The 25,086-nt window shown below is 43.6% G+C and overlaps 1 protein-coding gene across 1 annotated transcript in view; it reads left to right on the top strand.

The window, feature by feature from the left end:
* The window catches only part of LOC144786167 (parvalbumin beta-like), a 477,581-nt gene that overhangs the window by 157,795 nt on the left and 294,700 nt on the right, over positions 1 to 25,086 (top strand). The window lies entirely within an intron of this gene.

Here is a 25,086-nt window from a genome sequence, read left to right as displayed (position 1 = left end):
ATCGCGAATTACCGACACTTATAGTGTCAGATTCATATTACTGCGTCAAATCATATAACAGCGATTTGCAGACATGGATTCAAAAAGGTTACAAAGATGACACAGATGCACCAATAAAGCAGAAACTGCTCTGGGAACAAATAGCTCTTTATTTATTTATTTATTTATTTTAGAGGCTTGTAAAGCGCGCGGCTACCTCCAGCGGAGGTGTCCCGGCGCTAAGATTACAGGTCAAATCGCAAGAGAGGTTACCAGGTTCAGAGCCATCCAAAAGACCAGCAGGGAAGCTTTAATTAAGTTAACGTTTGGGAAACAGCAGGGTTTTTAGTTTGCGTCGAAAGACTTGTTCCGATTCGATGAACCTGAGGTCCAGAGGAAGACTGTTCCAGAGCCTGGCTGCAATAACGGTGAAAGTTCTACCACCACTACGGGCCAGCCTGAATCGGGGGACATTCAATAATCGGAGGCTATTGGATCTCAAATGCCTCACTGAAGAAGATATCTTGAGTCTTTTGCTCAGGTAGGCCGGGCAAGTGCCATGGATTGCCCGAAAGGCAAGGATCAGAATCTTAAAGTCAATCCGTCTAGCTATAGGCAGCCAGTGTAGCTCATCTCGGTAACTTCTGACTGAGTTGCGAGCGGGGATGTTACCGATAAGCCTTGCTGCTGCGTTCTGAACGATTTGCAATCTTTCTATAAGATATAGAGGGGCACCTGCATATAAGCTATTGGCGTAGTCGAGATGTGCCATAATGAGTGATTGAACAATCGTTTTGCGGGAGGACTGAGGAAGATAGGGAAAGATCTTCCTTATCATGCGAAGTTTGTTGAAACAGGCCGTTGATACTTTATTAACCTGGGCTTTACAGGAAAGGGTACTGTCAAATAAAAAGCCAAGATTACGGGCAGACTGCACAGGTATAGGAGGGGGGTTCAGGACAGTGGGCCACCATAAGTTAGCAGGTGGAGTAGACTTCTGGCTAAAAAAAAGGACCTCCGTCTTGTCCGTATTTAAAGCCAAATGATTGGTAGCCATCCAGGTGCAAATGTTGCCCAGGCAGTTTCTGAAGTTGGAAAAGAGGGAGTCAGAATGGTCTCTGAATGAAAAAACAAGCTGAGTATCATCAGCATAGGAGACCACTCTGACCCCCCAGGACTCAACTACCCTAGCAAGCGGGGCCAAATAAACATTAAATAATAAGGGGCTCAAGGCGGAGCCTTGAGGCACTCCACACGTGAGGGGTTTATCTTCTGATTCAAAAGGATGCATCAGTACCCTTTGGGTTCTATCGGATAGAAAGGATTTAATCCAGGCTAAGACTGTGCCTCCAAACCCCAGTTGGTGTAGACAGGCAGTGAGTATGTCGTGTGAGACGGTATCAAATGCAGCGGACAGGTCGAGGAGAACCAACATGGCCTCCTCACCCCTGTCCACTGATTCCCTAATAGTCTCAGATACCTCTAGCAGCGCGGTCTCGGTGCTGTAGCCAGTTCTAAAACCGGACTGAGTATCGTGCAGCAACTGGTTAGTTTCTAAATATTGAGCCAGCTGTTCCTGAACCACCTTCTCCAACATTTTAGCAGGTTTGGGCAGGAGCGAAATCGGCCGGTAATTGCTGAGTTGAACAGGATCAGCGCCCGGCTTCTTCAGGATGGGAAGTAGCCTGGCATGTTTCCAGACCTCAGGAAAGTGGCCGCAGGCCAGGGAGAAATTCCAGATGGAAAGGAGAGGGTTGATTAAAACAGGGGCGAGGGTGCTCATAACTTTGGCAGGGACTGGGTCTAATGGAGATCCCGACTTGACTTTATGAAAAAGAGGCAGAGCTGTTTCGGGAGTAAGTAAATTGAAAGAGGTAAAGGAACAGTGTGAAGGATGAGAGGCAATGGTCTGAGGACTAAGTGCAGAGGTATCAAAGGAGGGGGAGAGTTTGATTATTTTATCCTGAAAAAAATCTGAGAGACCGTTGCAAAGGGCTTGGGTGGGAACACATTGAGTTTTTAAAGCAGGGGGATTTACAAAATCCTTCACAATGGTGAAAAGGGTTTTGGATGAATTTTGCGCCTGATGAATAAGTTTTGAAAAGTGGGCTCTCATCGAGGAGCGTTTGAGTTTTTTAAACTTATTTAGGGCATTTTTGTACGTGGATTTGGCAGTAGGATCGTAGGTCTGGCGCCATATGCGTTCCAGCTGCTTACATCTGCTCTTTTCCTCGCGTAAAGCAGGGGAGAACCAGGGGGAAGAAGGACGGGATCTGGCGGATGCCAGAGGGGTTAGCGGGGCAATATGATTCAAAGCAGAGATAAGGGCAGAGTTATATCTCTCTGTTTCCCTATCAAGATCTCCCGACTGCTTGAATTGAAACTGAAAGCAGGAGTCAATAGACTCACAGGTAACTTTGGTCCATTTGCGACCGCTAGCTCTGTTAAGAGAAGCAGGAGGGGGAGGAGCAGGACAGGTAATGTCAAAAGGAAGAAGATAATGGTCTGACCAAGTGAGGGGGAGGGGGGAGAAAGAGGAAATACCAGGATGATTAGTGAAAATGAGGTCAAGTGTGTGGCCTGCTTTATGAGTAGGGCCATTAACTAATTGGGACAACGTAAGGCCTTGTAGAGTTTCCAGGAATGAAGAAGCTTGTGCACAGGAAGGGTTATCAATGTGAAGATTGAAGTCTCCTAACACTGTGAAGTGGGAATGTTTAAGTGAAAAGTCTGCGATTGAGTGCATCAAGGCACTTAGGGACGAGGAGGTGGCCGGGGGGGGATTGTAAACCAGGATGCCAGCAAAGATAATGCTTGCGGAGTCCATAGTTGTGAAATACATGGCTTCAATGAGGCCAAGATTGGGGATTTTCGTGATGTTTAATTTGAGGTGAGATTTCGCAATAACAGCGAGGCCCCCACCAGGTTTAGAACTGTCACGATTAATGCCCAATAGATGATAGCCGGATGGAATGGCCAAATTTATGTCCGGATTAGTTGAATCTTTAAGCCAGGTTTCTGTCAAAAATAATAAGTCCCAGTTATTGGTATCTAGCGACAACCAGATATCAGCGGCATGAGCGGGTAGCGATCTACAATTAATTAGGGCAGCTTTTAAGGTGGTCGAGGGCTGGTGAGTCATGGCATTCTTAGGCTGAAGAATCGATTTAGAGGAAGCAGGGACAACAAATTTACAGCGTGAGCAAGTATAGGTGGAATTATCCAGGCTGTGGGGATTACAGCAGGTGGTAGGGCTGCAGGCGCCTTGGCGAATGAAATAAAGTTGGTCGATAGACCAGGAGATACTTGGGGAGCAAGAGACAGGGGGACCGGCGCTGGGCGCGGGCCCGGCGCGGACGGGCGCAGACGGGCTTGCCTTAGGCGCGCCTTCGGCGCGCCATCGGCGCGCCCGCTGCGCCCGCCCGCTGCGCGGGCGGGATGGCCCCTTACTTTTATCCATTCTTCTAAGGGTGAAAGGAGGGTGGGAGGCGTCCAGGAGCTGGAGCGCTACCCTGCCTCCCCCCAAGATGGCGGTTCCGCGTTCTCCCGGCCGGCGAGAGCGCTGTGCTCGGCTGCGCCGGGGGAGAGAGAGCAAGGACCCCTGTGACGATTTTACTCTCGTCAGAACAAGCAAGGAGGTCAATGACTGATTTAAAAAAGCATCAGGTTAAAATATTTACAATTATTAAAATTCTCAATCGTAAATATAACAGTGTCACACTCACGCTAAATTGCATATAAAAAAGGTCAAGAGAGACAGAGATGCCCCCGGCTTCCGCCTCAGGGGTGAGAGCAAGTAATCTGCAGTGAGCTAAAAACGCGAACCTTAAATAACGAGGGAGGGCGGGAGGCGTCCAGGAGCTGGAGCGCTACCCTGCCTCCCCCCAAGATGGCGGTTCCGCGTTCTCCCGGCCGGCGAGAGCGCTGTGCTCGGCTGCGCCGGGGGAGAGAGAGCAAGGACCCCTGTGACGATTTTACTCTCGTCAGAACAAGCAAGGAGGTCAATGACTGATTTAAAAAAGCATCAGGTTAAAATATTTACAATTATTAAAATTCTCAATCGTAAATATAACAGTGTCACACTCACGCTAAATTGCATATAAAAAAGGTCAAGAGAGACAGAGATGCCCCCGGCTTCCGCCTCAGGGGTGAGAGCAAGTAATCTGCAGTGAGCTAAAAACGCGAACCTTAAATAACGAGGGAGGGCGGGAGGCGTCCAGGAGCTGGAGCGCTACCCTGCCTCCCCCCAAGATGGCGGTTCCGCGTTCTCCCGGCCGGCGAGAGCGCTGTGCTCGGCTGCGCCGGGGGAGAGAGAGCAAGGACCCCTGTGACGATTTTACTCTCGTCAGAACAAGCAAGGAGGTCAATGACTGATTTAAAAAAGCATCAGGTTAAAATATTTACAATTATTAAAATTCTCAATCGTAAATATAACAGTGTCACACTCACGCTAAATTGCATATAAAAAAGGTCAAGAGAGACAGAGATGCCCCCGGCTTCCGCCTCAGGGGTGAGAGCAAGTAAAGAACAAAAAGAACTACCAAAGACTCACGTGACTCACTCACTGAGTTATCAGCGTGATGGCGTTCACGTTGTAGGGAATTCATTGGCTGAAACAGCCGCAGCGGCAGCCACTAAATCGGCTCCCGTAGTTCGAAAAAAGCGTACATTAAAATACATTGACGGTGAAACAGTGCTGGCGGTGAAAACGTCATCAAAAGGCGACTGCTCAGCGTTACCGATCAACTATCCACTCAATTATACATACATAATCGATGCAAACTCCGTCCCTTTTGCTCGAATCCCTGGAGTGGGGGATAGGGTGATTCCAAACATGGACAGGAGAAACTTGTTAATCGCAGACGCACATATGGGCGAGGGTCTCAGACACCTTAAACTAAAAGATTCTCTGGAAGAATTACAATCAAGGTACTGGTGGCCAGGCATGAGCCTGCGTCATACCATGTTTGTAAAAAACTGCCCAAACTGCAACAGAGATCGCAGTGGGGAAAGAAACAGTTTAATACCTCGTCGTTCTACTCCAGAAAAAATCAGGAGTAAAAAGGAAGGGTTGCGATTAACATATACAGGCTAGTTCCACTTATAATGTAGATCACCAGCACTCGGCTGACGTCCGGACTGTTATACAAAGATTTGCGAGTCTAAATGGCATATACGCTAAGAGCATGCTACGTTTGACCATTGTCTCCACTCTAGCCCTCAAGCCTGAGGGGAAACATGACCAAATGAGCATAGCCCAGCGGGAATCTTCTCACTTCCTTCCTGAGGGTACGGGATGGTGTAAAGAAAAAACCAAGGCATAAAGCAATCTATAGCGGAAAGGATATTAGGTTCGGGAGCTGGGTGGGTCAAACATCTAATAAGTGTCCAACGTAGTCTCAATAACTTGCCAAGAAATTCTCTGAAGGGATTCAGTGCGTACGAATTATTATTTGGAACTAGGATGATGATCTCTGACATTGATAGTCAGACTTCAGTGGTGAAAGAAAAAACCTTTGATATCAAAGACCGTTTGGCTATTTTGCAGGACTTAAACAAAACAAGAAAAGACCTGAGCAACATAAAGTTGAAACAACAGCCAACAACCACTGAAGAACCACCACCTGTCCCAGCAAGACCTGTCTGGATTCCAAAAGTCGGGGATCTAGTCAGGGAAAAGATCGCGGTAAAGAAGGAATTTGGGCCTTCTTACAGAAAAGCAGTTCCTGTCTTGTCTGTCAACGGGACAAGATCAGTTGTACTACCGCCACTTGCTGGTAAAAAGGAGAACCGAGTTGTATCCATCGACCTGGTAAAACCACAACATGTGGCCGATAACAAACAGTAGGCCAAGTGGACTCCCAATAAGTAGCAGAACACCAAGGTTTGCTACCAGTACAGAGGTCCTAACGAAGAGGCTCATCACATTCGAAACGCCTACAGAAGAACAACAAGGACTATGCAACAATGCAATAGAACTAAGACCTCTGAATACCCAAATAAAAACATTTAGCAGAGACACACCAATCTATAATGAAGTACCAAGTGAAAATGCAAGAAACAGAAATCCTGAACCAATTGGAACAATTGACAGAACTGCATCCGGCTACTTCATTAACTTCGATGATTCCTCTGAGGGCTTCAGCGAATCAAAGACACAGCCATCATCAAAAACCTTTAAAGACAAAGCTAAGGAACTTTTGAGACAACTGAAAGAAACATATCTGATTTCTCCATGGATTGAATTTTGGGTGGGTTTTGGTGCATTTATCCTCATACTTTGGCTCATCATGGTACTTACTTTGGGACACTTCATTGAGGGAAAATATGCTAAAATGGACACAGCAAGTCAGAAAATCAACTTGATCCTCAAACCACACACATCTTCACACGTCGAGAAAAGAGAACTTTCTTCAGCCAACTTCACAGCCAATCCGATACCTGGTGGGGTAGCCTGGGACAACACTGACTATGAAATTTATGGTCCGGTCGAGATCCTGAAATATCCACACCAAATTAAGATCTCATTGAGTGACTTTGCAAAACCAAACTCATTTGCTGATGATTGGGACTTCGAAAGCATTAATAATATGATGTCTGACTTAGTAATGTCTGCTAAATTTACCAAACATGATTATTTGCAGGGTTCTACAAATTATGACAGTATGTATTGCTATAACCACTATGGTAACCACTTTTTACATAGATCTGCACAACCTAGAAACGTTTTAAATTATAATCAATGGGAACATTGTGCAACACCTCCAAAAGGGAGCTCAAGAACCGTTTACGACAAATATTCATATTTTTCAGGTTTTAACACAAGTAATGCTGAAACATTTTATTTTAAATTGTCGAACAAGACAGGAACCAAAACCATGATAACCAACACAAAATTGTTATATTCAGACTCATTTTTTGAACAAATGAATACTTTTGGATTTGATTATTGGGACAAAAATGTTGAATTGAAAAGTGTTTGGGGTACAAAAGAATGGCAAGTACAGGGTATAGAAGCTTTGTTTAGAGCCTGCATGATCCCAGAACAAATGATATTTTTAAATGACACTGTTCAACAGACCACCTGTCTTGGCTTAGCCAAAATCAAAGATTTAAATAAACCGTCTATTCCAAAGCCAATAATGTTTAGCAATAACTCTGATACAGATGAAGAGATAGACGTAAACCATATATTAAACCAAAACAGAACACATCCTGATTGGAAACAGTGGTTGATCTGGCCCACAGATACTAATAACTGTCAAGACAGATTCCTGAACAAAACACAGGGGTTCAAAATGACCAGGCCAGACCCTAGATATCCTCAAAGACATCACCCAGGGATAATAACCACCTACAGTGTGGGCAAATTATGCCTTCAATGGCTACAAACTTCCACACTGGCAGAAATTAAGCAACACCTAACTTTACTTACTGATGGTGCTGACTTGCGTGATTTCACTTTGGGACCACGCAAACAGCGTCAAAAGCGTTTCATAGCAGCCTCTGTATATGCAGCATACAATGAGGCCTGGAAGGTTACTCAAATTAAAACAGCAGAGAGAATACGGGAAATTGACCGTATTCATTTGGAAAAATCACTTTCTGTAGTGGACAATGGGTTAATGACTCTGTCCTCCAGAATTTTTTCTTTGGACAGCATTGTGTCGTCAGCAATCGATATATTATCGCAAGACTTACTGCTATTACAACACGGTCAGTCACAATTGCGTTCTATTGTACAGCTTGGCTGGACGTTACAAAATCTGCGTTCAGGCTATGTGCCTTGGCATTTAATCAACACAACGTCACTATTCCAAATCTTTAACCTTACTGATAGACAAATCAGTATGGCGCAAAAGGGTGCTGATTATACAATCTTGAGCATTGAAAAACTAGAAAGATTACCAATGACAATGTCAGAACGACCTGTCAATGAATGGATAATACATGGGATAATAAATATTCCAATCTCAACCTTCAGGTTTCAATACTGCCAAAAATATATACAGGCTGGCATGTACGAGAAATTGGGAAAGGGGTACCTTAAAACAACATGGAACCTGCCCTATTCACATGCATGTGTCAGTAATAAAGGACAGAAAGTGTTTCTTAGTGGCAACAATTGTGCGATGTCACTGAGTGGCACACTTCTGTGTAACGGAATTAGTTTGCATGGAGCCTGTGAAGGGAATTCATACAACCTTTCATGTCACCAGCAAGGCGCACCTGCAACAGAAATAGAACCATTCTTTCAAAGACTCTATAATGGGAGTTACATTCTTATTGTAGACCGCAGATGTTGTAGTCTTATGCCCGGGACTCCTTATCTAGTAACTACTACTGCGAAGGTCAAGTGCTGTGGACGCACATTGTTCCCCAGCTCCTTCCCAGACAGGGAGGCAAGGGCATGGCCCGATTTGAAAATTACTTCTATTCGAATAGATACTTTAAGCAGAATGAAAACAGTCCTTCTTCAGACGCCTACCAGGCTCTCGTCATCAAAAGAAACGTATGATCTACAAGTCGCAAGGACGACTGCAGAGATAAATACATTATTATCAACTAATTCCCCCGTACATTTCGCGGAAATCCTGAATGAAATCTTAAATATTTCTGATACCAATGGGGTCTCAAAGGTATTTAAGACAGTATTTTCGATGGCATTAACACCATTCAAAGCCATACTGGGTATTTTTCCAGATTTCGTCCATTCGATTTTTGGCGGACTTCCCCTGATCCTGGGACTAATTGCAGGAATCCTATTCTTAGTCCTTATTTTTCGTTATGGCAACCCATGTCACAGACAAAACTCTTGCGACAAGGGAAGAAACAATCCTAGCCATTGGATACCGGGACCGGATATCAAAAATCCTGGGACTCTCCCGGCTTAGAGACCTGAACATGACTTGGTTTCTATCATTTCGACCAATGTGGCAAAGATGTGTTTTACCTGTATTGAGGTGTCTGCTATGCGGAGAAGAATGCGTGTTAGACACCTGTCTGACGCTACAATCGGATGCGCCGATGGATGCAGAAACATTGTTGAGCCCGATCAAGGTTCATGCTTTGTGCTGCCCTCAAAGGCTACCAATCCTGATGACGGCATTCGTGGAAGCTTCACCACTACGATTGATGGGTAGTGAAGTTCAAGATGAAAGCAGCATCGAACAGGTACGACCTTCTGTCAGTAATGCAAATCAGAATGTCAATGGAGACAATCATGCGCAAGAATGCATGATTACACCTATTTCCGAGTTAGTGGAACTTTCCCAGGAAGCTGTTGACAGTTTTTTCGAAAGCCTAAATGATATGATGTTCTCACCAGAACAGAAATAGAGACTTTTGAGCAAGCTCGCACACGGCGTGCCCTGAATTCGGCCTTCAACTTTAAAAATAAAGTCACATGAACATTTTCGCTCCAGTTCACGGACAGCAGTTTTTCCAGCAGCCCCAAATATTTTTACATATTTTTCGGGACACTATCTTCTGCTTAAAGTAAGAACTATTCTTAGAGAACTAAGGTTTCTAAATTTTAGATAGCTTATAGACATTAGCTGCCCGCTGGCATGTTCATAAAGATATTTTATTCTGTGATGGAATGGTCTCGAAACTTTTTTCTGTAAGAAACCATTTCATGTGTAATTCTCATATACCAAATAAGCAATAATGTATACAAATGCGATTACTTTGGCATTTTTCTACAGCTTGAGTGCATACCATATATATATGTCTGCAATTTTTTTCAGTATATTTGAAAATTTCAAAATGCATTTATGTATTTTGGGGTGGTAAGGTATACACACTACTCTATAGTATGTTGTACTATGTTATACTATGCCTAGATTAGTAAATATGTCCATAGTTAGCGTGGAGTGGGTGTCATGTATTCCTATAGGTCCTGAATCGATCCCCCTATTCCTGACCCTATTCTAGTTAAACAAACCAACAAGTTAACTAGCAGTCAGCCCATGAGGCAGAAAACCCCCATGATGCAGATACCGTTATCTGACGCAGTCACACTACGGCACAGGAACGTGTTATCTGATTAGGTCATAACACTTGCGATCTAATTAGACAAGCGATATTCCTCCAGCCCCTGATAAGGCATACGGAGTTCTCATAACAAATCAAACCTATGACAACCTGGGCAAAACCCTGCGGCCATTGTTTTGATTTCACCGAGAACTTTAGTAAAAGAATGTGCTAACGAGCAAATCGTATGACATCTTTATTGGCGTATCTATGTCCATCCTTACATCAATCTCGGCACCTTAAAGGTATAAATATTACCGATCTTGCCATATGCAAACACACGCGTGGTGACGAGACGGAGCAGCCATACTTGCCGAAGCGAAGAGCAGAGCAGACCCCGCTGGCAGCAGCCCCGCCTTTCTGACGCGCTGAGAGACGCGCTGCTTTCTCCTGCCGAGAATCCAGCACCGGCGTTTCCGGGTAGCCCTCGCAGGCAGCCTGGAATATCGAGACCAGAGAGAGAGATACCATTCCTCATTCATCCTAAATTCCAGGTACAGAACTGAATAACCCCTCACAGAGAATTCTTTAGTTATTCACTTGGCAAAAACAAACTTAACTTAAACTGTAACTATCTATTCCCGCCCACGTATTAGACTTAGGTCAGGTACACGGGGTAGGCGTATCTAGAAACACCAGTTGAGTACGTTTAGTCAAATGTATATGTGTATATAATATATTTTATTCATTTTAAAACATCTTATGGCTTAGAAACCATATCAATGTTTTTACAGTATTATTTTATACTATTGCTTTTAATGTATGCACTTTACTTAACTATAAGTATTGCAATAATATCGATCCATTTCTCTTGTATGAGAAAAGAGACTGATCAATAAATAACACCTTTTTATTGAACACGCCCGTCTCTTCCTATTCTCTACATTCTGATGAGACTAAGAATGCACGTACTGACTGAGTAAAATAATTTGCCTTTTGTTCACACGACTCTCGAGATTGACTCTTGATTAGGGGAGAGCAAAGTTGTCATGTTCTATGGTTGTCAGAAACTAAATCCCTTCTTGTCTAATCAGGGAAGTTAATTCCTCCTTGAACATTCGAGAAAGTTTCTAGTGAACTCTGAGCTAAGCTGGCAAACCCAAAACTTTAAGTCTAGTATCGACAGTAGTAGACCTAGTTAACGTCTGGCCTAGGCCTTTACTGCTGTAGGTATTATTCCAATGCGCAGAGCCTATTGGGAAGATAGGAACTACACTACAGCGTGACTGTCTGGTGTCTGTTTGCGGTGCCATTTCTTCTCTAGCTTTCGGCAGGTTTGCTTGGAGGCATGGAGGTCCGTGGTGAACGCTTGGAGCCTGAATACAAACTTTCTTCCTACCTGCTCGTTCTGCTGGAGCCTTTGCCGGCGACTACACCACAACTTGCCGCTCCCGCTGCGCGGGAGCCGCTGCGTGCTGTTTTGCCCCCACCTGCCTGGAAAAGATCATCTGCCCAGCTGCCGCGGCGCTGAGAGGCTGCAGGGGTGTAGCGCTGCAGGGACTCACTGTTCCAGGAGTCCCTGCGAGACCTGACGACATCCGGTCAGCGCCCCCTGCCTGCCCCGCCCCCGGCCGGCTGATCTAAGAAAAGGGGCTTGAGCTGAACATCCAGTGATAATCTAGCAAAACGCTTGGAGCCTGAATACAAACTTTCTTCCTACCTGCTCGTTCTGCTGGAGCCTTTGCCGGCGACTACACCACAACTTGCCGCTCCCGCTGCGCGGGAGCCGCTGCGTGCTGTTTTGCCCCCACCTGCCTGGAAAAGATCATCTGCCCAGCTGCCGCGGCGCTGAGAGGCTGCAGGGGTGTAGCGCTGCAGGGACTCACTGTTCCAGGAGTCCCTGCGAGACCTGACGACATCCGGTCAGCGCCCCCTGCCTGCCCCGCCCCCGGCCGGCTGTTCTAAGAAAAGGGGCTTGTGCTGAACATCCAGTGATAATCTAGCAAAACGCTTGGAGCCTGAATACAAACTTTCTTCCTACCTGCTCGTTCTGCTGGAGCCTTTGCCGGCGACTACACCACAACTTGGCGCTGAGAGGCTGCAGGGGTGTAGCGCTGCAGGGACTCACTGTTCCAGGAGTCCCTGCGAGACCTGACGACATCCGGTCAGCGCCCCCTGCCTGCCCCGCCCCCGGCCGCCCTCACAAGTATAAATACAGTTTAAGGACCGTCTCGCGGGACGCAAGCGGGACGCCGGGCGAAGCCCGGGCAAAGGGCGGGCTGTCTGTGGCCGTCCGGGGACGTACAAGGACGGGACGGGCCACCCTATTAACATCCATATCCACATTTTTTATGTACTGGGCAATTTTGTGATAAGTAATACATCCGATTGCCAGTGTGGTAAGTGTAACAACAAAGATACTGAGACTGACGCAAAGGGAGACGGTGATTTGTGCTGAAGTTTCAATAACAATCACATATAATTCACTGGAGAAAGCACTATTATTTACAACTATCAGGCCTATTCCAGGAAAGTCTAATGGGATTCAAAAAATTAAGATCTCGTAGAATATTTATGAAGCGAATGGGCACTGAGGAAGCAGTCAGGAAATCCTCTGACAAAGCAGTAAAACATGGCCGGATAACTAGGACCCCGGCAATTAGTAATTACTTTCCTGCCTTATCATCAAAAAGGGAATTATCTACCCATATTCCGGAAATAGGAAAAAATCTGGATCCTTTTGAAAATATGGAGGAAAAAATGCTTTATTCTTTGAACCAACAACCTACCCATAATCTAAGTGAGCTTGATCTTGAACTTAATCAAAAGATAATCTGCTCATCACAGGAGTTACAATCCCTGGACCATGATGCGATTCACTTAACATCCTCAACTCCAATAAAATGGTCAGGGAGCCCAGATCGTATTGATGATCCTCTTGGAATCAACTTGAAGTTAGTGGACAATAATTCAGAAGCACAGTCAAACCCAGACAAATTACCCAACAGTTCTTCGAAAAAAACATTAGAACAAGATCTAGTACTTGATTCCTCTCTGGACCCTTTCTTTCTTAAAAATATTAATACCACAAATTCCGTAAACCCAATGTCAAAGGCTCTTTTTTCTCTACAGGAAATCTTGGAATCGGTCCTTTCTTTTCTAGGACATATTCTGGAAAATTCGGATCAAACTTTAGACGTACAAATTGGTATACTAACGTTTTTAGTAGAGGAGAAAAAGAAAAAAGAATCCGCTGAAGCAATGAAAAAACAACAAACATCTGATACGACGCAATTGCAAAAGAATAACTCAATTAAAATCAACAAAAGTATACAGATACAAACAAAACGTGACTCTAGTACTCAAACATCAGAAATAGAAAAAATAGGAAAACAAATAAAGGAAAATCTGGAAATCCATAAGGATTCCACCATATACTCCCTAAAGAAACTCTTCAGAGAAGAACCCCCAAAAGTTGCCAAACAGTACTCTATTTTTTCGAAACCTACCAAAAAAACGGATTCGCACAAAACTGATTGTGACAAGGGTGATCAGGAAAACAGCACTAAACACATACCTGCTGCTGATCAAGGAGAAATAATCTCTAAAATAACAGAAATCCAGGAAGAAGGAAGGAAAAAAAGGAGAAGAAAGCCGATAAGAAGAATTAATAAAAAGAAAACTCGTAAGCTCAAATTTCAAAAACCTATCACACCTCGAAAAATTTGTGAGAGACAAGATGAAATTACAATCCTTAATATCATCAAAAAAGAGGCAACCAGTGACAGAAAAATCACAGAGAAAGTACAATCATTGAATCCAAGAGCTGATGAATACCTTCCGTCCATATTATTTTCAGAAATAGGGCATAGAAACAAAGGAATAGGAGAAGATGATGATAAGATATCCTTACGTGGGGAAGCGAAACCGTCCAAATTTTTACAATTTGAAGAACTTTTTCCCATCGATAACGTGCCACTCAATCGAGGAAGGATAATCAATCTTCTCCAACAAATACTGCCTCTACAATCTTTGACCAGCAAAGAAATAGACCTGGTGATCTTCCCCAAAAAAGAAAATAACAAAATAGCGATGGTATCCTTTTGGTCATCAGTTCTTCCTGGGATTATTCTTAGTGAAAAGGAGATACTTCATAAATGCGGCTATGACGTAATTGAAATATCTGAACCGGAGGAAAATAAATCTAATAAAAGGTCCAATGGTCCTTTTGGGCCAAACTTTAGCATGCAATCCAAAAATCATTACAAAAATACTCTTGTATCAGAAGATTCAAGATCGATTCATTCAGGGAAGGATACCCTGAAAATCCATGTGAACAATGGTGAAAGGGTAGTCTGGTGCAAAGACTTAGAAGTAAAGGAGGTCAAAAAAACTATAAAGTCTTGGGCTTGGGTCTCGGAGATACTAAACAGTAACAAAATCATTAACTGCCAACAACTTACTGTTTAACAATGGCTTGAAGATTACCTCGTGGAATATGGCTGGAAAAACAAAGAATAAAATGATTGAAGCTACCATAAATCAACCTGACATCTTGATTCTACAGGAAACCTGGGCAACAAAATCTTTATTCCATAAAGGCTACTATGTTTATGATATTCCTGCAAAAGCAACTAATCGGGGCCATGCAAAGGGTGGACTGGCAATCCTACTCAGGGAGGAATACTTATGGGCTCAAAAGATCGTCGAGACCAATTCCGATAATCTTCAATGCATTAAGGTATCATTAAAAACACACATCACAGCCCCACCAAAGGCAATCCTGCTCTTTAATGTATATGCCCCACCTGGCACTAACCAAGACGCCCTATTTGCGGATACTATGGAAACAATCTCTCAGATAATAGAAGACCGATTATATCTGTCATATATAATCATGGGCGATCTTAATGGAAAAATCTCTAACTGTGAAATTAGAAAGTGGGTAAACCTATATAAAGAAGAATCACTGGAAATATCCATTCCAAAATTTCCCAAAGGAATAAACTCAGATAAAAGAGGTAAATTGCTATTATCATTACTTCCAAATCTAAATGGGACAATCTTGAATGGCAATGTAGAAGGAGATACACCGGCATCGTATACTAGACGAGGAAATGGAACCTTCTCAATTATCGACTACATAATCTGTGGTATGGAATTATTGGAGACAGTTACGTATTTGCATTCCAACTTCATCGATGAGAGTGATCACGCACTTTTACATCTATCCACTCATTGGATGGCCAACCATTCCTCTACAAGCCAGATCATATTCTATAATAGCACAATCCTGGTAAAAGCTGATCAGAGGCGGATTTTTTGGAATTCATCAACCTTGGACAATATATCCGCTCTGATTACACATACTCAACTTCTAACAAAAACATATTCAGATGATCCATTAACAAATTTTGAATACATAGTTAACAAACTTAAATGTGCTCTTCTAGATAAGTTACAACAGGTCTCATCAGTAAATAATAATAAGAACAACAAAAATAAAAACTGGAATACACCTACTGCTAAAATACTCAATAAATTCATACGAGCTCAATACTTGAATTTTTCTCCATCAACTCAGGCAGAAATTAATAAATTAAAAAATCAATTAAGAAGAGAGAAGCACAGCTACAAAAGAACGTTGCAAGACCGTAATTGGGTTGATATCCAAATAGCCGCTAAAAAATATAATCAGAGAGAATATTGGTCCCTAATTGCTAAAATAACTGGAACAAAAAAGAAACTTCAAGCAATTCCGGTCCCACCTTATGACTGGGAAATTTACTTGAGTGATCTATATAAGGCAAACCCAACCAATCCTGATGAAAAGGACGCCGATAACACCATGGAAAAGAATAATTCCCCGATTATAAATACCTCAGCATTCTCTATAGCAATGCATATTCGAAAAGCAAAAAGCACTGGTGCCTCAGGCCCTGACCAAATACCCATCAAGGTCCTGCAAGCAGACCCCAAGGAGTGGAGTCAGATGCTATCACCCCTCTTTAATTACATCTTTAAAACTAGGAAAATACCAAAGTCATGGCAAGGCAGCATCATTATCCCTATTTATAAAAAGGGGAACAAAAACATAGCCGGCAACTATCGCCAAATAGCACTGATGGATGCTACAGGGAAAATCTTTGCCGCAGAGGTATTGGATCGACTAAAAGACTGGGCTTTCTCGCTGGGTTTAATACCCAAGTTTCAAGCAGGTTTTAGACCTAATCATTCTGTCATTGACAATATTTCAATTCTCCAGACCATTCTTGACAAATATATAGTACGGAAATCTCAGTCTGTATACGCAGCATTCATAGACTATTCTACCGCTTTTGATCGTGTCGACAGACCAACTTTATGGAACAAACTAAGGAGACTAGGAATACCGGAACAACTGCTGCAGATTATAATTAATCTCCATACCAACACATGGTGTCAAGTGCAAATGGGGTGTGAAAAAGGTTTGTCTAAAACAATTAAAACGGCTAATGGACTCAAACAAGGGTGCCTTTTAGCTCCGATACTATTCTCATTATACCTCAGTGACCTGCCATATCATCTACAACAAGGTTCAAGTCTGCCTCCAAAGATCGCTGCACAAAGTATACACGCCCTGCTTTACGCTGACGACATTGTGATGTTGGACCTTACGCCCTTTGGTTTACAAAAGCTCCTAGATATTTTACATAAATATTCAAAGGACAATTTCCTAATTCCAAATTTAACGAAAACAAAAGTTGTTTCCTTCTCTGGCAGGAAACAAAGTGCTAAGTATTGTTGGAGGCTCGGCGGAGAAAAAGTAGAAGAGGTTGATGAATACACCTATCTCGGTAGGATCTTCTCAAAGAATCTAAAAAATACAAAGCAGATAAATAATTTAAAAAGGAAATCAGAACTACATGCCGGGGCCCTCTCCAGACTCTACTCTGCTACAGGGAACAGGCATTTCTCTTCACTGCTAAAAATATACAGAGTTAAAATCCCCCCTGTTTTATCTTACGCTATGGAGCACATCCCTATAAAACAGTGGGCTTATATGGACCAAAAAGAAGGGAAATTCCTGAAAAAAATCTTGAAGGTCTCAGAATCCACACCGGTCCAAGCTCTAAGACTAGAACTCTCACTTACAAGTTCCTATGCTATAGCTGTTGCTAATGTTATCAGGTGGGCCTATAATCTCCTTCACGCAAAAGAAGAAACACTACGTTCCCTGCTTAAAATCGAGACTTTTGAATTAGATGCTTCAAAGCAAACATTCTTCAGGAATATGACTGTGGTATTCCAAATTGCCAAAATCAGTACGGATATTTTGCTCACCTGGTCAGCCTCGCAATTGAAACATTTTTTTAAATGTTTTACCCCTAAACTGAGTTTTGAACTTGACTTCGCACATTGTAACAAATTATCTACTTATAAACTCTTCGTTGAATCATTGGAGTACAAGCATGTACAGCCATACATAGGGTTTTCCCTCACACATAGTGTAAGGAGGGCAATTACAATGCTGCGATTAGGTATCCTACCAGTGTTAACCTTTACATCAAGATGGTCACCCGGTGGATCCCCATTATGTACCCTTTGTCAAGGGGGTGACCAGAACATCGAGCACCTCCTATTTGCATGCCCTAGCTCTAATGTAGTAACAGCACGGTCAAGATATCTAGAGCCCATATACCGCAAATGTAGAATTTCAACAGTAAAGGAACTATTATTGGTGTGTAAACACCCACCAAATGAACTTGTATGTTATAACTTCTATAAATTTTTAAAATCCTTTTTAACATTATATTAATTTGTAATGAATTTTCTTTTTGTAAATTGTTTTATATAATATTTGTGGTCCTCAGTTGAGTACCGAAACAAATAAAAAAAAAATTTGACTTTTGACTTTGACTCCGTGGTGAACCAGCTGGCTTTCTTGTTGGTGCGTCCGTTGGAGGGTTTCTTGATCGGGGCGAGAGTGTTGGCGCAGTCGTCGATCCAACGCCTGAGGTTGCGGGCGGCTGTGTTGGTGGGGTCGGGGGGGAGGGGTCTCGGGCGAGGGTGGTGTTTAGATGGTCTTCGGTGGTCTTGCTCCAGCTGCGATCTGTTGTGTGCGGTGGTGCGTGGTGGGTTTCTGCAAGGTGAAGTGGATGCAGGGATGGTCGGTCCAGTTGAAATCGGTGGTGTGGTTGAAGGTGACGTGGGGGCTGGCGTAGACGATGGGGTCAAGTGTGTGGCCGGCAGAGTGGGTGGGCATTGTGACGAGGTGTCTGAGTCCGAGGTTGGTGAGGTTGTCAATCACGGTGGTGGACATGGTGTCTTTGTTGTTATCGAGGTGGAAGTTCAGGTCTCCAAGGAGGATGTAGTCTGTGGAGGCAAGGGCGTGTGTGCTGACGAAGTCGTCGATGGAGTCGCAGTACTAAGGCCAGGGTCCGGGGGTCTGTAGATGAAGGTTTCTCTGAGGGTGGGGTTGGGATCAGTGTGGCAGTGTAGGTGTTCGGCGGTGCTGCGGGTGTCGTTGGTGCTGGTCGTGACCCTGAGGGTGTTCTTGTGGATGATGGCGATTCCACCTCCTACTTCGTTGGTGCGGTCCCTGCGGTTGATCTTGTAGCCGTCCGGGATGGCTATGACGATGTCGGGTGCCAAGGAGGCGTTCATCCAGGTCTCTGTCAGAAAGGCGACGTCCGGGGAGGATGTGTCGGGCAGGTCCCAGAGCTCGACGGCATGTTTGTGTGAGGAGCAGGTGTTCAGTAGTATGCATCTGAGGTGGTTGCGTCCTGTCACAGTGGGTGGTTTGGTTGCTTGGGGGCTAGCGAAGCTGCAGCTCCGGCAGGAGAAGACCCCTGTGGTGTGCTTCGGGGCCGCCAGGAAGCAGTTGTGCGTTCATCCGGTGTTGAGTGCGTGGAGGGTGTTGGCGTCGGAGCAGCGTTGGGTGTCGTGGCGTTCACGGGGGCTACGGGGTCTGGAGCTGGGTGCGGATGGGCGCTGACAGGCTTGCCTCAGGCACGCCTTTGGCGCGCCAGCCGCCATATGAAGGGAGGTGGGAGGGTGGAGCAGCTGGGAGGTGGGAGCGGGGCGGCGAATGGGCGAGTAGGGGGCAGGGCCGCAGGGATCGCAGCAGCGAGAAAACGGGTGATGCAGGGGTTACAGAAGGCAAACAGGGGACACAGGGGTAGTGGAGGAAAAACGAGGGAGACAAATATAAAAAAAACACAGGGCAGCAAAACAAAACTACACAGGCAGTATGACAAGAAATACATCAGTACCGGCCTCCCGAGGAAGAGGGGCCTCGAACCTGAGGCGCTTCTGATAGGGTGCTATAAACAGAGGGGTCTATTTACAATGCCTTTGGGCTGCCTGTACGTCACTTTTTCCCCATGTAAATAAGCCCTGGAGAGTGTACTCCGTTAAAAACGATTGAAAGCACCTTAAACGGATCACTGGAGCATAGGTAGGGGGCGCTGCAGCTTACAGTACCTTTATGACGACAGTTCTTCTCGTCACCTCATGTGACAGGTTTAGATGAAATAGTAAACAACGCAGGCTTCCATTTTAAGCTCCCTGAGTGATCTTGAAGGTTGTCTTGTAAAATGTATGTAGAGGATTATTTACACATAACACTCGGTAATTCTTACGCACATAGTTCACAAGAGTTCTTCCTCTTGAAGACATGCAGAAGCAAAGCATGTGGAAACTGGAGTCTGGACTGGAGTTCAGGAGGTGGTAAACGTGGGCCTCATCAGCAGCTGTTGCTGCAAAAATAGAAAAATACTGCACGTTCTAAATATATACACATGAAGGAGTGTTATGTTCACTCCCACCAGCGTGTACTGATTGAACACAAAAATCACCCCACTCCTGCATGAATTTATGAACACGTTTTATGACTTTCTTCAAAAGCATATTCCAAAATAATCTTAAAAATTGGAGAAGGCCGCTATTTACCGCGAAGTCTGACTGGTAAATAGCGAAAACTTAGAAAAATGCACTTTAGTGCATTTTTCTAAGTTGGATGTTACACACACACACATGTCCTTTGGACATGTGTGTGCGCAACATCAGTCTACATTTTCATTTAAGGGGTGCTACAGGGTGTCCTTTGGACACCCCTGTCACCCTTGAAATCGCATCCTTATTTGCGATTAGCTAATTGCTATTCGCAAATAAGGAATAACTCCCATTCATTCCTATGGGCCTTTAGGAATGAATGGGAGTTATTCCTTATTTGCGATTAGCAATTTGCTAATCGCAAATAAGGAACATGTAGAAATCGCAATTATTTTTGCGATTTCTACATGAATCCCGTTTTGCGAGTCTTTATTAGCGATTCCTTAATAATCGCTATTAAGGACTCGCAAAACGGGACATTGATGAATCTAGGTGTTGGTCCCCTGGCACCTCAGCCGTCCTACTGACCAATTTTAGGAGAGCAGAGGAATGAGATTTGCGCCAGTGTTAAGCGCTATATTAAAATAGAAATGTGCACTAGTGTTAAGCTATATTCAAATGACCAAAAATGTGAATGGGATGTGAAAGGATTTGATTTTTTTCTAAATGCAAAACTTTGTATTTCGTACTTTGTGTGTTTTAGATAGAAATACTTCCACAAGACAGACCCATTGGTTTGAAAAATCACTGTAATCTAAAACGCTATCCAAGATTACGTGTTCTCGTTAGCGTTGTACAACCTTTGCACATGGTGATAAATACACAGTGGTTAATGATTTTCAAACATTCTATAGAAAACCACTCTGAAGGACTGTGTGGGTAACTTCCTTAAAGGACCAAAACATGTCCTAATGTAGCAAATGGTCATTGAAGAAAAAGCCAGGCTTGGTAGAACTTAGACTATTTGAGCAGGTGGCAGGAAAGCTGCCAAACACACTCGGGGCTTTTAAATCAGCCCAGTGAGGACAGCAGGCTGTAAATCTTGAGAGTTTAGTCAATCATATCTCAGTAGTGTGCATTGCATTGCTTCAACCTTGTATTTGTCTCAACAACATTTGTTGAGGAATGTCAATGCTTCAGCTCAGGCCTGTTTCAAAGTCAGAGCAGGCAGAGAGCCAAAAGGCAGTGCTTTATGATAAAAGTGCAAGATAAGTGAGTTAGGGCCAGGGTGTGCTCTTAAAGGCCGGCAACTATTACAGCCCTAGTACGAGTACCAGGGATTGGACTGTGGTGATGAAATATACCCCAAGAGTTACCAATACTTAGGGCACCGGTAACTTTGAGGATTCAGAATCACCAGGGTTTACAAATGGAACCTTGAGGTTCCTTTGACATATGAGGACTAATTGAATGAATCTGTAATTCAGCGCCAGATTTCACTGATTATTCCTTATTTCCCCTGGAGCATTACCTGGAAATTCAACTGCTTTTAGTAGATGAAATCTGAGGGTGAAACAAAATGGATCCACTGTATTCCTGCAAATGTTGAAATTTCAACTGGGTGGTTAACGCCACCCCTCAGTCCCATCTATTATAATGTTATATATAATAAAGTGTGTTGCCATATACCCTTCGATTCGAATGAACACATCTAATTTAGAAAAATATTTTTTTTCTCACATTGGAATCTTTATGCCCATATGACCTGTTGAGAAAGATCCTAATGGTAATTTCATTATTTTCTCCTAACTGATAAATGTAGCCATTAAGAGAAGCAACAACCCTACTTTTACCACGAACACTAACGTTAACCCTAAATGTGAACTACCCCTGCCCTAGCACTAGCGCAAGAACACTACCTTACACTATCCTTAACCCAAAATCTCTACCTAATCTCTTCTTGAATACTCACATTGTGTCTTCGCATGCCTTTCCCTTCGCACTGTCTTCATACCCAGTCCTGACCCTGCATCTAACCCCAACTTTTATCCTAGCCTACCATGTGTCTCTTAACTAAACCCTTTTCCTAAATTGAACCCTAGCCCTAATCCATGCCTACTTGTAGTATTCTATAGCGTAGACCATATTTGGGCCCAGCCGCGGCCCGTGCAGGTAAGAGCGGTGGGGCCGGCTGGGGGGATGCCGACGGGCAATGGCGACGGAAAATGTAATAAATAATAAATGTTCCGTCGTCATCGTCCGTCGAAATCCCCCCAGCAGGCCCCACCGTCCCACCGCTCTTAGCTGCACGGGCCGCGACTGTTAGGGCCATGTCAAATGGTGCAACATTGAAAAGTGCTTTAGATATTTACACTCCGTAAATTACATGATCACTGACTCGGTGGCCAGAAGACAAATATATAACAATTTGCATTATTTGTTAGTCCTTAAGGCATTTACAGCTTCCATGGTGTTTTTCAAAAATGTTTCAATGTATTTTCTTAAACATCAAAAGGACTCAAGTGTAAATTATTATAAAGAGCATTAGCGAGAGTAGATGAGTTTTATAGTTTGGGAATATTGTGTTGACAAACAGAAGTTGGAGAGCTCTAGGGCTCCAAGTGTGAGCTGCAGGCAAGGGCAAAGCACATGGACCTAGATGTAATTCTTTATTAGACTTTTATGTGTTGCCAAATTATTTCATCTCCTGGTTTAAGGTAGACTAAAGTGGTGATATAGGAACTCTAGTGCAATACTGTTCTTAATGTTCTGCATCGCTCTAGAAAAAGATTGTAGCCAAGTTGTTTTGTTTCCAAAATCTTGCGAATTCTAACGTGAAATTTTGGTACCCTATTTATCAAGGTTTTGAGTCGCCCTTGCACCACACAGGGGGACATAAGGGCGATGCAAAACCTAAATGAGGTTTACCAAGCTACGCAAGAGAACAGACACCCTTATACAATGGGGCAAGGCACATGGTTGCTGAGTGCCAATGCAGTGAGAGAGAAGAGAACAGTGCCACATCTTTGTAGATTAGGGCCCAGATGTAGGTAAATCTGATTTACCGACTCTAGAATACCGAATTTTACCGATTCGGTATTCTAGATTCGGTAAATCAGATGTAGGTAAAAAATCGGTAATTTTTACAGAATCTGTATGATTCGGTAATTACCGAATCGGTATTTTACAGAATCGGTAAATTTACTGAATCGGTAAATTTACCGAATCGGTAAATTTGAAGGCCCCTATATCTCAATTTGCAAATACCGGTCGGTAACGGCCGAAATCGGCCGTTACCGACCGGTATTTTCCGACCTACATCTGGCCCATGGTGCTGTTCTGCTCTCTCCATTTCACGCAGCACATTATAGCAACTTTAGCTGCTGTGCTGCGTTGCAAGAGTTCTTAGTAACTCTAGCCCTGCTTGATGTCATCTACATCTGAAGCCTACTCCATTGGCACTGCCTCTCTTGTCTCGGCTGTCACCAGTAATGGTGCTGTGTCCCCACCCTGGTTGCTCCAATGCTCCTTCTTTGTTTCCAAGCCTGGAGTCGAGGTCTTGGTGGAGGAGGGGTGTTCATGGAGCAAGTGAGGCCTGTTGAAAGTCCTTATTATGTGCAAAACATGTTGTGCAAAATATGTATATACATAATATCCTGGGGTAAGAAATCCCCAAATCCAAAGGTGTCGTCAGTTTTGACTATATTTTTTGCCCCTCCCCCCCCCCCAAAACAGAAATGCTGACACGTGTTTTGCCCGTGTGGCTAACATGCCAAGGGCATTTTGAAGGTGATAAATCTAATAGATTAATGTTCAGTCTTATTGTCGCCTTGTAACATGAAAGAAAAGGGAGAGCCTTATGCATCTGCGGTGCGAAATGAGTATTAACTGTTTAAAGTCCTGTTTGTTACATAGGCTTTTCCATGAGATTGTATTGCTGCAGTAGCTGGTTTTCATCCAGGGTGATTTCCTCTGTCATGGATTGTAGATGTTGCAGGGTTGTGGACTGTGCCACAAGTTCACAGTGGAATAGGGGTTCAATGTTTGAATTTTGGCAGCATTTCATTTACTTACAGGACCACTGCCTGCGCATGTTTTGTTCAGGTAATGTTTCCCTCTTCTTACCACCTTGGTTTTTCTTTGGTTAAAAGCCTCACAGTAAATTTCAATAAATAGACAAATAGTCAACTTGAAATTCGAAAAATAAAAATCACCTATTGCAGTCAATATCCCTGGTATCTGGAACATTAATGAGAGTAAAGACAGTGGTTGCAAACTGAACACAGAGTCGGAGGCTTGCCTCGTGCCTGAAAGGGGATTATTAATTCCCATGTCTTGGCATACAATATACATGTATAGAAATCACATGTATTGCCCGTGGTTGAAATATACTGACTTCCGTCTACGTTATACAGCTTGCCATTCAAATTAAATTACTGCATGTGTGCAGTGGTGTTTACTCAGTTTGTATTTCAAGACCAAGGCGTGGGTGGTAAATGTGTCAAAGGGAAGTGAAGGTGAATAAACCGAAGTGTGCAAACACTACAACAACTGAAATCTGGCCTGGAAAATCTTCCTAGCAAGGCTGCATGGCAACCGAATGGCTTGTTTGGCCGCTTCCGCCAACTAATCAAAAATACCTTCGGCCGAGTTAAAAGAAAACAGATAATGCAGGCGCTCGACTAATGCAAACATTACACAATCTCCCCACCCTCGCCCAAAACGAATATACAAGCTGTAAGTTTCCTCTTCTCTTTCTACAACTATAAACCTTTTGGATTTAATACAGCAACAGTTTAACCCGCAGACTCATGGAGAAATATAAGAAAACCCCAAAATACCTTACAAACAAACTGACCTTACCTAGTAGAAGCTAAGATATAAGTGGAAAGCGTACAGTGCGTAATGTTCCAAAAATGTGGGACTAGCTCTAAGATTCGCATTGCCTTCACAGTGCTCAAGAGTAAGACCGGCCGGAAGTATCACCTATTGGCTACATGCTGAGTCACAACTTCCGGTAAGATTGTAATCCAAGCAGATAGAGTCCTCCTTGAAGCCTCGGATTCTCGGTGCTTATAATAGCAATTTAAGCACTTGGAAGGTCCCTGGAAACAGGAAAGAAGGGGACAGGAAGGGAGAAACACTGTAATAGGTGATGCTCTGAACTCTGTTCACCTGTAATCAGGACTGGACTGGGAACTTAAATCAGCCTTGGCAAAAATGATAAATTCAGCCCCCATATGTAGACGTGCTTATGCGCGCTAGAGCCAGACGGATGTATGACATTACAACGCATGCTTTTACATGGCATGCTTT

This window comes from Lissotriton helveticus, chromosome 10, assembly GCF_964261635.1.
Source record: "Lissotriton helveticus chromosome 10, aLisHel1.1, whole genome shotgun sequence".
NCBI lineage: Eukaryota > Metazoa > Chordata > Amphibia > Caudata > Salamandridae > Lissotriton > Lissotriton helveticus.
Note: the sequence above shows the minus strand (reverse complement) of the source record. Positions and strands in the feature narration are given on the sequence as shown.